Consider the following 14,898-nt stretch of genomic DNA (forward strand, 5'->3'; position numbering starts at 1 on the left):
CCGTGCATACAACTTGTGGCCAGCGTAGCGGAACGTGCGAGTCATACGCCGGCATACGTCATGAAATTTCAAGCATGAAAAAATTTGAGGACAACCAAAAAGTACAACGTTTAAAGCCAACATACAACGACGTATGGCAGTGTTTTTCAGCGTGCTCTCAATGTTATCAAAACTTACCCATAACGTATTCAACGTGTGCCAGCGTTTTAGAAAAAAAATTCAAAAATCGGCATACGTTGGCTCAAACGTCAAGGTGTGACCGGGCCTTTACCACCACTTTTTCTCCCCTGACTGCTCCGACTAAATGCTAGTGTTGGCATTTCAATAATGCTGACTGGACTGGTTTATGAAACTTCTTCTCTGATTTTCCCTGGAAAGACTACTGCCTCTCCTCGGGCGATTCCTCTATCTCTGCTGAATGTATAGCTGAGGTTATTGTAGCAGGAATGGAGGTTTATATACCCCACTCTTTCAAGTCTATCTCTCCTACCACTTCTTGGTTCAATCATTCCTGCTCTGCGGCCATTCGTGCAAGGGATGCCGCGTATCGGACATGGAAAAACTCTTCTTCCTCCGACGACGATATGTAAGGCGAAGCATTCCTTTATTCAAAAGAAATGTGACAACCTGTCATCTGCTTCCACTAATAGATCTTTCTGGTCCTTAGCTAAAAGTATCACCAACAACTTCTGTCACTCTACCTTTCCTTCGCTCTTCCATTCCAATGATACTATCACTGTCTCTCTGACCGATAAAGCAACTCTTTTTGGTTCTCTTTTCTCCTCTAACTCCACACTGGATGACTCTAACATCCCATCTCCCTCTGATGCTCCCCTCACCAATCCCATGTCCATCCCTATAATCTCTTTTCATGCAGTAAAAAAATACTCCTCTCTCTCGACATAAGCAAGGCCGATGGGCAAGATGGTATTCCTCCCTGTGTCTTGAAGGAATGTGCTTCAGAACTTGTACCCGTGCTTGCGCGTTTGTTTTGTTTTTGTTTGAAAACCCAAACTTTTGCTCTTACCTGGAAACATGCCTTAGTACAGTCTATTTTAAAGAAGGGTGATCGTTCAAACCCTTCTAACTACCTTCCTATTGCTCTGACTTCCACTATTTCCAAATGTTTTGAATATCGTCTCAATTCCCATTTTCTCAAGCATCTTGAATCTCACAGTCTTTTATCTGACCACCAATATGGCTTTCGCAAAGCAATATCTACAGGTGATATCCTTTCCTACATTACGAATGTCTGGGCCTCTTCTTTGAGTGACTTTGGGAATCCTTTGCTGTAGGCCCTGAGGCTCAAAAGGCTCTCAAAAGCTTTTGACAGAGTTTTTGATGAAAAGTGGAAGTGCGAGACAACAGAAGCAAGGGTGATAAGATCCTTGGTGGAGCAATTCAGAGCAGAGCAGAGTTGAGTCCAGTTCTGAAAAGGGGAGAGAAAAACTCGAGTAGAGTTGGTTCGAGAGGTCAGCTGCTTCGAGGTCAATCACGCTTCGCACCATGCCTGGGGAATGAAACAGGATGAGCACTGAGAACGAAGTGGGATGGGTGCAGACTAGCAAACGAATGGAGCACGGAGACGCGGGCTCTCAGGCATGGTCACCACCTCCCCACAGACAGTACCTCCTTTGTGCCTTGTAGAACCAACCACAAACTCTCAAGCTTAGAAAGGGTCAACAGTCATTCCCTTCAGAACTGACTTTTCTCCCCACATGTCTAACATATGCATAGACCCTTGCATCTTCATGCACGTGTGCATATCATTGACTCAACCTGGGTCTGCGGAGTGTCACCCGAGTCCACGTCAGTTATTTTCAGAAATCATGTTACACATACCTGGATAGATCACACCTCCCACCTGTACTTCTCACTCACCCACACTACACACCATGCTCATTACAAGACGAGCCGTCCGGGTGAAGTACAGTTGAGACCAGGGTCAACACCATACCCCACCTGCTTCACTTTTCTCTCTATCAACCTTTCTTCTCTCCTCCTCCGGGAATGCTTGAGGCTCCTTTGTGTGTAGATTTGTGATAAGATGACTGACTAAGGGGCTTATGTGTTAGGGGTAAGATCTTTCGTTGTGACACTGCTTTTGATTTGTAAATACCTGTTTTGCCAATATTTTAGCCTCTGCCACCAAAGGTGAAGGAGGTTATGTTTTCACCTCTTTCTGTCTGTCTGTTTGTTTGTTTGTCTGCAGAATGTCTCAAAAAGTTGTTGGCGGATTCGGATGAAACTTGGCGGACACATTGGGTGTGTGACAAGAAAATATTGATTCAATTTTGGTGAATATCCAAATCCAGATCCTGATCTGATAATTTTTTAAGTTATTCTTCCCCATTGAGAGATCAGGCTAAACTAATATATATATATATATATATATATATATATATATATATATATATATATATATATATGTATATATATATATATATATATATATATATATATATATATATATATATATATATATATATATATATATATATCATGATATCTCAAAAAGTTGTGGACAGGTTCGGTGTGCGACCCCGACAAATTGATTCAATTTTGGCGAAGATCTGTATAACCCTAACAAGCCTTATCAGGGGGGTTGATTTGCCAGGAAGATCATGCAGGATTTGGATGGGAGGACACGTCCTAAATTAATAACCTCAGATGGTGTCTGTGGTTGCTTAGCATCCTGTCATGCCATGGAGTTATCTGCAGCCAATTAGCTTCAAGGTCATAGGTCGGGAAGCGGGTCCGAAAAGCCCTCCCTCACGACCCGGACTGGCGGAACCCATAACGTAACAAGTATATAACGGAGCAAGTGTATCTATGTCGAGCCACGAAAAGTACTTTTTACAGCGTTTATCCATGTTCTTTGTATTCCTGTTAGAGCATAATGAAATAGATTGAAGTGTTTGCAGTACCCAGGGTCAGGTCATGGGCAAAACCCCAATTCCCCACTCCTGTGAAGGTGGTGGGGTGGGGGGAGGGGGCGATAGACGACTTACAATTTTCGCCTGTACATGCCACAGCGCAAGTGATTTATGGGTGGGCAATGCTGGACCCACCAATCAAAGTCCTGTTCAGAATCCCAAACATGTGACTTTCATCTATTGGTAAATTAAATCAAACAGCATGACAGCACATGTTGTGGTGTAGAGGGATGTTCACGTGTTTGAGTTTTTGGACCCAGATTTGATTGGTGGGTCCAGCTTTACCCAACCCCTTCTTCGAGTTGATAAAGGGAGGGGGGTTGTTGATAAAGGGGGGTTTGTCAACATATGCACATTTGTTTCGTGTTGCTGGCCGTAACGTTGAGTCATTCTTTGTTCAATTTAAGGTGGGAGAACTCAATATTTATTCATTTGATTTTACTGCAAACCACATTGTATGTGTATATATAGTATATATGTGTGTGTGTGTGTGTGTGTGTGTGTGTGTGTGTGTGTGTGTGTGTGTGTGTGTCTGTGTCTGTGTGTGTGTGTGTGTGTCTGTGTGTGTGTGTGTGTGTCTGTGTGTGTGTGTATATATATATATATATATATATATATATATATATATATATATATATATATATATATATATATATATATATATATATATACACACACACACACACACACACACACACACACACACACACACACACACACACACACACACACACACACACACCATTTCCACAGCATGGCATTAATACAGCACACCACCTATTTAGCATGAGACCTTCAAATGCCTCCAAGCTCTATTTAGCCAGGGCGCTCGGTGCTCTTCCTCCGAGCAATTCCTCGGTGTTGTAGCAATAGAGCAATTCCTCGGTGCTCCGAGACTCTGTCCCTCTTTCACCGATACCTTTTCCTCATATTTTTGTCCATTGACCGTTTGCCCTGGAGTTTGGGTCTTTGCTGAGTCTGAATTAAAAATGAAGCACAATTTTTGTTAAAGCCATCGACATTTTCTTATCTACATGGAAGCCAGGAAGAGATTTGGGTAAATTGAGAGCTTTGGGAGAGAGAGGATGGGGGTTGGGAATGAGAGGTGAGGAAGAGGGAGGGAAGGATTACAAAGGGAAAGAGCAGGAAAGTGAGAAGAAGCAGCTTCTACAAGAATAGGGCATTCTAAATTGTACCAGGTAAGGTGGGTGGCCTCCAAATGCACACCACCTCTCATCCTTACATCATGAGTGATGCACACCACCGCAGGGTAAGTGAAACGGCATATTACGGTGTTAAAAAGGACGGGGATGTGCAAGCTCAGCTATAGGGTCACACGTATGTCACAGGCCATCAGGAAAACCAAATATTCACTCACTACTGTTTTTCACCCAAATATTTGTGCAGACTTCTTTGAGAAGGAAAAACACAACTACCCTGAGTGAGTGCTTCAAACAAAACACACACGATCCCACAGTCATTGCTGTTGTACTGTATGAGAGAAAATTTTGCCTTTTATGTTTTACCATAATGACGACATGATTTGACTTGATTAGCATTGGCTTATTCCAACCCATGGCATGACAAAGGCCTCACTCAATGTGGTCCATTATTATTTTTTTTTTCTTTTCTCTGCTATTGAAGCCAATTGTACTCGTGAATTTGTCGTTCTCATCTCTCCTTCAATTGTTTGGTCTCTCCCTCAAATTGGGTTGCCAGCTTATAATTTATATTGTCCTTAAAAGGTTGTCCGATTATGCTGTGCACCCACACAACTTCATTTCAGGCCTTTTGATTGTGACCAATACGTCGGTGAATTACTTTTCTGTCTAATCCATTATCTTTTCTTCTTGTCTCTTTTTTTTTCTTTGTTTGCAGACAGCATCTCTCCATCGTCCCTTGCATGCTGATCAATTTCTGTTCCCTTTTCTTTTGAGGCGCCACGTTTCACTGCCATACATGATTGCTGATATTATGTATTGATTACAAACATTCTTTAAATGCACTTTGCTTTTCATCAGTTTTTACTTTCTATCAAATGCTGCCCATCCTTATTTCGTAGAACAAGGTGGGGGAAAGAGGGTGCCTTGTTCCCTCCGTACTACTTTTAACAGCCACAATTATTCCCACTTTCCTGTGGGGTCAGCCAGGCAATTTTTTTTTTGGCCCAATAATTTCACAAACTGGAAAGCCTGGCCTGAGGTTTGATTGAAGGTAATTTGGGTAGGAATTTGCAATTTTGCCAGGGAGCAAGAGAAAGCTCGCAACCTCTTCATGAAAGAGACCATGGGATATTTAACATCCATCAACGACGGCTGGCAGACAGGTCCTCTTGGCTTAACGTGTCTCTGATGAACAGCACACACGTCGATGCATCAACCTGCATGCGAACCACCAGTGTGACGGGTTATAGCTGCGCCAAGAAACAAACACAGGCTAGCCAGCTTAAAGGTGAGTGTACCTCTTTGCTATCCTGCCAGTCCTTGTATGTCCAGTACACGAAGCATTTTCCAATTGAAAATGGAAAATTTGGGAAAAATGCAAAAAAATGAAACATTTCTCAACTTGCAAGACCTTCATCCACATCTTGATGGAGTACTGCTCTCCCATTTTTGAGCTGGTGCCTCTGTCTCACATCTTGCTCATCTTGTTGCCATGGAAACAAAGCCCTTCTATATCATTGGAATCTCCCACAATGAAGCAGAGTCTTTCACATCGTAGACATGCCAGCGGTCTCTCTGTCGTCTACCACCTACTTTCAGGTCTTGCACCTTCTGACTCTGTTCCCTTTCTTTCTATGCCTTGCCCCCCCACCCCACATCCCCTCTAGGTTTCTGTAGGGTGCATGTAGTCTACTAGTGAGCCCCTTCTGGTGAAACCCCCACAATCCAGACTCAATGCTCACCTCCATTCATTCGTTCCTCTTTTCCCACCTATGGATGCAACTTCCTCAATCTCTTCAATCTCATTTATCCCTCCAGGCCTTCAAGACAGCTGTACGCCACCATCACATCCATTATTTATCCGAGTCTTCCTACATTTTGTTCCTCAATCCTGCTGTTCATGTGTATCCCTCCCCCTCCCCCCTCCTCACTTTCTGTTGTTCGTTTCATTTTGTTATGTCCTGATCTGCTTTGTGTTCGTGTTCTTCCACAAGCCTCAGCCGTATCCAAAATTATTTTGCCTGATATATACAGTCAGCCATAGAGCCCTCTGGTGCAAATGTTTGGGGTACAGAATATAGACAAGAACCAAGGGGGTTGTGCGGGTTGTGTGGGGTGGGCTTATTTTGCCCTCATCTTATTCGACATCTCCGCACATCCACATAGAGATCTGCATCCGTTTTTATGAGTTGGCAAAAGGAAATGTAATCGCTGGTTTGTCGAATTTTGCGATGGTCAATTTGAATTTCTGGAGTATGATTTTTGTCCTCATCGTATTTATTTTTAGTGTCATGTTCTCACTCACCAGATTCAGTTCTTCTATTATGATTTTCAGTTCTTCAGCATTGTTTGAAATTTAAATAAACGTAGGCGGTCTCATCTTTCTCTGTCGAGTCTTATTCCTGTATTTTCCCAGTTTGGCCGTTCGAACATTCTTGGACATGCAGTGAACAATTCCAGGGGATTGTGTCACCTTGTCCGACGCCTTTCAGTCTCGATATTGCTCCTACTTTGGTGCAGTTTCAAGGTGACTGTTCCACCATCGAATGGCTCGCTTCATATGTTGATGTATCTGGAGTTGGAGTTCAGGAGAGGGAGAGCTTGTATGATGGTGTTTGTTTCCACAATGTCAGAGTTTTCATGAAGAATAAATGCTAGCTCCGCACAATGGAGTCATTTGTCAACGTTTCATTTTTACAGAAGCTGATTTATTGTGTGATGGTGATCCGTTGTTGAGTGTCCATTTCTTCAACCTGCTTGCTCCCGGTAATGTTTTTTTTGTGCCATACAATAGTGAGCTGGTTATTAATTACATTTGTGAACAATTAATAAATACAGAAGAGCAGGCTAATTGGAAAGTAATTTTTTTTCTCTCTGTTTTTGCAAATATGCACCTGGGGTATGTTCAGTAACAAAGTTTCTTGTAAAGCGCTCGCCAAGTGGCTTAAGCACTCAATTCGAAACCATTGATAGGGAATAGCTGGCTTGACAAGCGCTAGCTAGCTATCTACTTAGTAACTGAACACACCCCTCAGTTCTTGAACTTTTCAAAGTTAGAGGGATTTGTTTCATCTTCCAGGCACTTTCTAATTGGTTTTGTCGATTTCCTGTGTCGAGCAGTTCACCGCCATCTTTGATTGGATTGTTGTTGTTGACAATTTAATTATCTCCAGATGAATTTCACCTTCAATGCTCTTTAACACAAACTGAATTTTACCACAATAAAATATGCTAAATACACTGAGATACTATTAATGAATCAGCACAACCAAGTTGAAATGAACCAAAAAGACTTTTCCGTGGAAAAGCACCATCATGTAGATGTGATCACATCACACACCTAAATTATCTTGACTAATTGAACCAAACCAGTTCAAACCAGGTGTAATTATAGTCATATTAGAGATTCATTAACATAACTAAATGATTACCAATTTAAAGCAATTCGACCTCCTTTAAAAAAAAAAAAAATTGCACTCAGATGAAAATAAAGTGATTAAATAAAGTTCATTTGTTAACAGATTCATTTATATCTATAAAGTAGAGTCTCTGCTAATGGCATGATGTTTTCAAGTTTAAAAGTCTACAATGAGGGCTGGCAGGGTAGCATGTGCGTGCGTGCGTGTGTGCGCGCCCTTGATCGAGAAGGCCCTGGCTTCAAGTCCAAGGATGAGTGACGAGTTTTTCACATTATGGGAATTTTCCATATAATGGGGTTAATGCATATATATAGGATGCACCTCCTGACTGTTATGGTGAGCATCGCCAGGGATTATGTCTCAGAAGGTAAAACTGCATAATCCGCAAAGAACCGTCTATCTGCCACCCAGACAATTGTTTCCACTAATGAAAACCATTCAACCAGAAGGCACGTGATGTGATCGGTGGGTAAATCAAAGCATTTGGAGAGTAACGAGCACTCCCCCTATCTCCATTGGACATAATCCTACACCAAAGCGTCACCACCAATCCGGAGGCTTCGGCCTGGCGACTCAGTCATGCAGACAAATATTACATAGTCAACATCAGTTAAACATCAAACAGAGCTGCCTATCCGGATTTCAGGCTTGTTTTTGCCTGTGTTGATAACACCTTTTTTAGATCCTCGTGGAGGATCTCTAAGGTTGTTGTTCTTGTGGACTTTTTTGTTTCACAGCCTACAGTTTTCATCGAAACTTCCTGAAACTTGGCGTATATATGTAAAAAATACCCTGCGCAGACAGTAACCATCTCCGAATTTGAAAATTCCTCCGAGAAAAAAAAGTTATGACGTCAAAATATCTCCGCTAATGGAAATCGCCTAAAAAATTATCTCCGAAACTCGGCAAGCTTTTTGAATTCTGTTTGCGGGAATCGAACAGGGCATTAGCAGAGATGAATTACCGCACATATGATACATCACTATGACCTCATATCAATTTTTATGACGTCATTCCTATTTTTTGACATTTTTTGTTTCACAACCCAGAGTCTTCATCGGATCTTCGTGAAACTTGCCATGTATATGCAGAAAGCCCACGCGCAGGCAGTAACCATCTCCGATTTTGGAAATTCTTCCTAGAAAAAAGGACGTCATAATATCACCGCAAATGGAAATCGCCTATACCATTATCTCCGAAACTAGGCAAGCTGTTTGAATTTTGTTTGCGGGAATCAAGCCGGGCATTAGCACAGATAATTTATCGTAAACCTGATACATCACAATGACGTCATATTCGTTTTTATGACGTCATCATTAAGAGGACGAGGATCTTACCTTATTTCAGCTTGTTTATATAAACAAAAGGTTAAAAAACATCAAAACATTTAAACAGCTTGGGACATGCACCTTCATCCCTTGGCTAAAGTACACATTCCAGCAAGACTATGCCGTTAGCATACACATGCCCCTCAGCCCAAAGGCTGTAGCACATAGTCAAATAAACACACACATCATAACCCCAAAGGGTCAGAATGCATGATCATACAATTGGACCTCTCCATAGGAATGAGTCCCCATGGCTTCAATGGTATGCTGTCCTGAATTCAGGCTCGTTTGATCTCATCAGGACAGCATACCAATAAACACCTAACCCATAATAACCACACATTCATCGTTTAAACATCAGATGCACCTCCTGACAGTTTTAGGGAGCATCGCCGGGGATTATGTCTCACACAGTTAAACCGCATAATCCGCAAAGAACTGAAACATGTGAAGTGTGACGAGCACTCCCCCGATCTACAACCACTTAACATAGTCCAGGGTGGCAGATGGATGGTTGTTCTTTGCGGATTAAGAGGTTTTACCGTGTGACACATAATCCGCGGCTATGTTCACCAAAACAGTCAGGAGGCACGTCTGATGTTTAAACAACGAATGTGGTCATCATTGGTTCGCTATTTATGAGTATACCATCCTGATGAGGGCAAACAATCTCAAATTGAGGGAACTGTTGCATATATGAATCAGGTTTGGAGTGAGCTAACTGGAGGGGTGCAAAGATCACTGCATGTTCAAGCATACATGTATACAGGCAGACTTTTCCCAGGTCGATAGAATGAGTTTTAAATGGTGCCACCCTACTACCCCAGGTCGTGTGTGTGTTTGTTTGTTCATTAATTTAGCATATTCTCTCTTCATGATCTAGCATGCACATACACACACAATATTCTCTATGTGCAGTCTTTCTCCCTTCCCTATCCGCCTCTCCCCCATCCCTTAATATCCCTGTTAGCGAAGTGACGGGTTGTATTTGCTGGTATCTGATATATATGTGTGTATATATATATATATATATATATATATATATATATATATATATATATATATATATATATATATATATATATATATATTGTATATATCTCATTCGAACCACTGACTCATTGACTAATATTAAAGATCAGTACCTTCCGGGTGACGTAGAAAGTTGAAATTCCGCAAGCCAACGGACATCAAAGCCGATACGCCGGGAAACAAATATCACACAAGCATTGGAAATCATCCATAAATGAAAATAGAAAAAAAGGAAAAATAAATAAATGAAAAAATATATATATACAGGTGAGCGACCCGAGACAATCGGGAAGCACAGTTTGTTATTGCTTACAATGTGTAAGCATTCCCCGCTAGTGTATATACATATATACATATATACACACATTGTCATGGCCCCATGGCTGTGGGGGAACTACGAGGAGGCTGTCCCTGGTTCCTCTCCGGAGTCACCGGGAATCACAGGCCATCGCATACGAATAACTTTGTGTTGCGGAGGGTCGCTATTTGACCTCAAACGCCAATAATTTGACCATGTAACTTAGTGTTCTCTATCTGACAACCGTTTAACTCGGAACATGTGGTCGCCTTATCAGGGGATTGTACCCTCGATGCGTACTTGCTTAACTTACCGTATCAGGTGCAGTCGAGCGGAGCTGCCAAGTACACACCGGCTAATAAGCAAATTTTTGGGTATAACGTCCCGGCTCTGCAATGGTGCAAACCATGCTAGACCAATGGAAGAAAAGACAAAAACGAACTGAGTTCATTTATAAACAGGAACATTAATTTTAACAAGGCAAGGAAAGTTATGTGGCATTGTAAGGGATTTATTCACAAATGTACAGCAGGGGAAAGCAAGGAATTTGTGAGTGAGGCAAAAGACTGGAATAATCACAAAAGAAAACACAGTGCAGAGTTAACCTGAATAAATGTATACATTCATAACATGTTATGACAGGCACCATCACACAGACACACACACACACACACACACACACACACACACACACACACACACACACACAACCCAAGGAAAATTAGAGATAGCCCAGAGAGATAAGAGGCAGTTGAGGATTAGCGACCTCTTAATACCTGGCATGGTGGTGGACCTTTATTTAAACCCAAACGATTAGGAAAGGGGAAGGAGGGAAAGAAACTGAAGGTGTCTATGAAGTGGGAGTGAGAGGTGCGAGTGTAGTGCAGTGTGATGTGCAGAATGATGTCAGAGGAATGTCAGGTGCGAGTCAGTAAGGTTCACAATGCAAAGAATGGTGGCTTCACTCTGAAAAGAACGGTTGTTTCGCTTTGAAAAGAACGGTCGGTCGGGACTTGCTTGTGCTGATTGCTCTTTTGCATATGCAGTAGAGAAGAGATAGATGGGAGGGAAAGATGTATAAAGGAAAGAGACCCTAACAGAGTGTGTAAGAATCTGTAATGGTAACTGGTGGCTGCAAGATGCAGCCAAACGGGATCGATGAAATGGAAATGGTCACGGCTCGTAGTAGTCACTCGTTCTGATTCTGCATTGACCATGATTCCACGCTCGCACTTCGAGTTATGACCCGAAACAACCCAACTCTCATTCCTTCAGCGTTCCTTTGAGGGGGTGGTGAGCGTTCGAAGAATAGGTGGCAGTTGTAGTGGTTGTAGAGAGGTGAGAGTACGTTGTGCCGTTGCGAGAGGTGATTATAAATGTGGTGTTACAACGGCAAGGAAAACTCACATCCAGAAGAGATGAAGTACCATTGGTTGAGATCTTGGTTGGGAAGTTGACAGGTTGTGTCAGTCCCAATGAGTCACAGAAGTCTTTTGCTGAAGGGCCATGACAGGTGAGAGAGGTACCCACATCCAGCCAACTGGCGTAATGACAAGTGAAGTTACCACCTCCACTGATGAGCCAAAACATTATGACCACTGACAGGTGAAGTGAATAACATTGATTATCTTGTTACAATGGCACCTGCCAAGGGGTGGGATATATTAAGCAGCAAGTGAACAGTCAGTTCTTGAAGTTGATGTGTTGTATGCAGGAGAAATGGGCAGGAGTAAAGACCTGAGCGACTTTGACAAGGGCCAAATTGTTATGGCCAGACGACTGGGTCAGAGCATCTCTGAAACAGCAAGGCTTGTGGGGTGCTCCCGGTCAACAGTGGTGAGCACCTACCTACAGTGGTCTGAGAAGGGACAAATCACAAACCGGCGACAGGGTGTTAGGTGCCCAAGGCTCATCGATGCGTGAGGACAACGAAAGGCTATCCCGTCTTGTCCGAACTGATAGAAGGTCTCTTGTGGCACAAGTCACAGAAAATGTTAATGGTGGTCACGGGAGGAATGTGTCACAATCCACAGTACATCACACCCTGCTGCGTATGGGGCTGTGCAGCTGCAGACCGGTCAGAGTGCCCATGATGACCCCTGTCCACCATTGAAAGTGCCTACAATGGGCACGGGAGCGTTGCAACTGGACCTTGGAGCAGTGGAAGAAGGTCGCCTGGTCCGATGAGTCCCGTTTTCTTTTAGATCACGTGGATGGTTGTGTTTGTGTGCGCCGTTTACCTGGGGAAGTGATGGTACCAGGATGCCCTGTGGGAAGAGGACAAGTCTGTGGAGAGAGTGTGATGCTCTGGGCAATGTTCTGCTGGGAAACCCTGGGTCCACCCAATCATGTGGACGTCAATTTGACAAGTGTCACCGACCTAAACATCGTTGCAGACCAGGTACACCCCTTCATGGCAATGGTATTCCCTGATGGCAGTGGTCTCTTTCAGCAGGATAATGCGCCCTGCCACACTGCACACATTGTTCGGGAATGGTTTGAGGAACATGACGAAGTGTTCACGGTGTTGCCCTGGCCTCCAAATTCTCCAGATCTCAATCCGATTGAGCATCTGTGGGATGTGCTGGACCGCCAAGTCCGATCCACGGCGGCTCCACCTCGTAACTTACATGACTTGAAGGATCTGCTGCTAATGTTTTGGTGCCAGATACCACAGGACACCTTCAGGGGTCTTGTAGAGTCCATGCCTCGGCGGGTCGGCGCTGTTTTGGTGGCACACGGAGGACCAACAGCATATTAGGAAGGTGGTCATAATGTTTTGGCTCATCAGTGTATAACGAAGAGATAGTTGGGATGAAAGGATAGAAGTTGGTCCATGTATTCAGAGAGCGAGATGTAAATGGAGTCATCACTGTTTGGTGGATGGTACAGCTCACATATAAATATGAGGTGGGAGTAGAGGGGAAAGCGTAGCGAGATGTATTCCTGATGGTGTGGGGGAGAGAATGCAGTGCATGGAGAGTGAGGAATCAAGTCTTTGATGAAGAGAGCAACTCTGCTGCCAGGAAGAGGCTCAGGTATGTCATGCCGGAGGAGGGAGTAACCAGGAAATTGATACTAGGTAACTCGGGACCCATAGATATCTTGGAGGAGGAAAGTTCTGTTTAGCAGCTTATATCTGGTTTGTCAGTGGCAACCTGTTTGGAAAGATCTGTCAGGTTTGAGCGAAGGCCCCGGATATTTGAGGTCCACATTGTTGAGGAAGAGAGAGGAGAGGAGGCTTTCGGGGCAGGGGAGGGGAAGGGTAGGATGAGGGAAGAGGGGGGGGGGTAAGGAGAGTTGTTGAAAGAGTGTGGGGGATTGCAGAGGAGCTAGGGGAGAGGGACGGATGATGAGGAGAAAAGGCTTGGTGCTGATGAGTTGAGCTACAGTGCGAAGTTATACGAGAGGGGGCAGAGGGCAGTTGAAGATTGGAGGAGGTGAAGTGATGAGATGGAAGAGAGAAGGCAGGAGAAGGAGGCAGCTTTGCGTTTGTGAGGGGAGCAACTTTGAGAAGAGGGATTGAGGAGGAGATTGGAGCAAGAAGGGTGAGACGAGAGAGTTGAGGGAGAAAGGTAAGGGGGTAATTTTTGAGAAAGTTGAGAGGAAAGCTTGGAGGGGGAAGAGTGTGAAGGTTGCTTTGAGAGGGAGGGGAGATGATAAGAGCAGGCACAGCCAACGTGCAGGAGGGCGATGGGAGAGGTGGGGAGAGGGGAAGGATGAGAGTTGCTCATGGTATGGTGAAGAAGGGAGCAGGCAGGGGGAGGTACAAGATTTGAGGGGTTGGGAAGAGAAGGAGGTGTGATGAGAGGAAAGAAGAAGCATGTTTGTGGTGTTGAAGAGTGTACTGATTGAGAGAGTAAGATATCTGTTAGGTTAGAATGAAGCCCTCAGATGTTAGGACACCACACACTTTGGGACAACAGAGCAGGAGCTGATACTGAAACAGAAGACAGTGAAGAGGTGCTAAGAGCAGAGGTAGGATGAGGGGCAAGATGGGAGGGGTAAGGAGAGGGGATAACAGTTGAGGGGTTAGGAGGATGTAGATTTAAGTCGGTAGAGGTAATTGGAACTGAGGTTGGAAAAAAAAGGACGACTGATGGAACACGAACATGCATTGCAAACTGGGACTTTAAATTTTTTAAAGTCAGAGATTTGATTAAAGACAATATGTGAGGGATGCAATAAAGGAGAATTAAGAGAATGGAGAAAAGAAACGTTGTAACCGTGGGATGTTTTATACAAAGGATGAAGGAAAGGTTGAAATTGAAAAAAAATCTTTTGAAGAAGAAAAAGAGTAGTGAATTATGTCACAATACCGAGGACCACATGTGTGAAAGAGGAAGTTCAAACTTTTTGAGAAACCATTTTTTGGGGTTTTTGTTTGATTTTTTTTGATAAAGATTGCGTAGCATGAGGAAAAAGAAAGGTTGAAGAAAAATCGTGAAGGTGTGTGATGAATTCTGATCGGCAAACGCAGAAGGAAGTCGGTAGGTTGACGAAAGTAACAGGAAGAAGAAGATGGGGGTAGAGAAGCACATGGTTACGGGAGGTGTAAGGTTAAAAGTGAAAAGATAAAAACATTAAAAAAAAAAATTGTTTGATTTTTTATAGATTAGGTAAGATTAGGTAAAGGAAAGGTTGAAGAAAAAAAATCGTGAAGTTATATGGTGAATGTGGATCGGCGAAAATAGAAGGAAGATGGTAGGTCAAGGGAAAAGG

General features: G+C 43.3%; 1 long non-coding RNA gene across 1 annotated transcript in view; it reads left to right on the top strand.

Annotated features, from left to right (window-relative positions):
• Positions 1–6,256: 6,256 nt before the first annotated feature.
• LOC147008503 (uncharacterized) overlaps positions 6,257–14,898 on the top strand; it is a 48,931-nt gene continuing 40,289 nt past the window's right edge. The window contains exons 1-2 of the long non-coding RNA XR_015053241.1: positions 6,257–6,626; positions 6,800–6,865. This is a non-coding gene — a long non-coding RNA (uncharacterized LOC147008503). The remainder of the gene's footprint in view (positions 6,627–6,799; positions 6,866–14,898) is intronic.

Source organism: Eptatretus burgeri, chromosome 18 (genome assembly GCF_056783735.1).
Source record: "Eptatretus burgeri isolate ZD-2024b chromosome 18, Ebu_testis_v1, whole genome shotgun sequence".
NCBI lineage: Eukaryota > Metazoa > Chordata > Myxini > Myxiniformes > Myxinidae > Eptatretus > Eptatretus burgeri.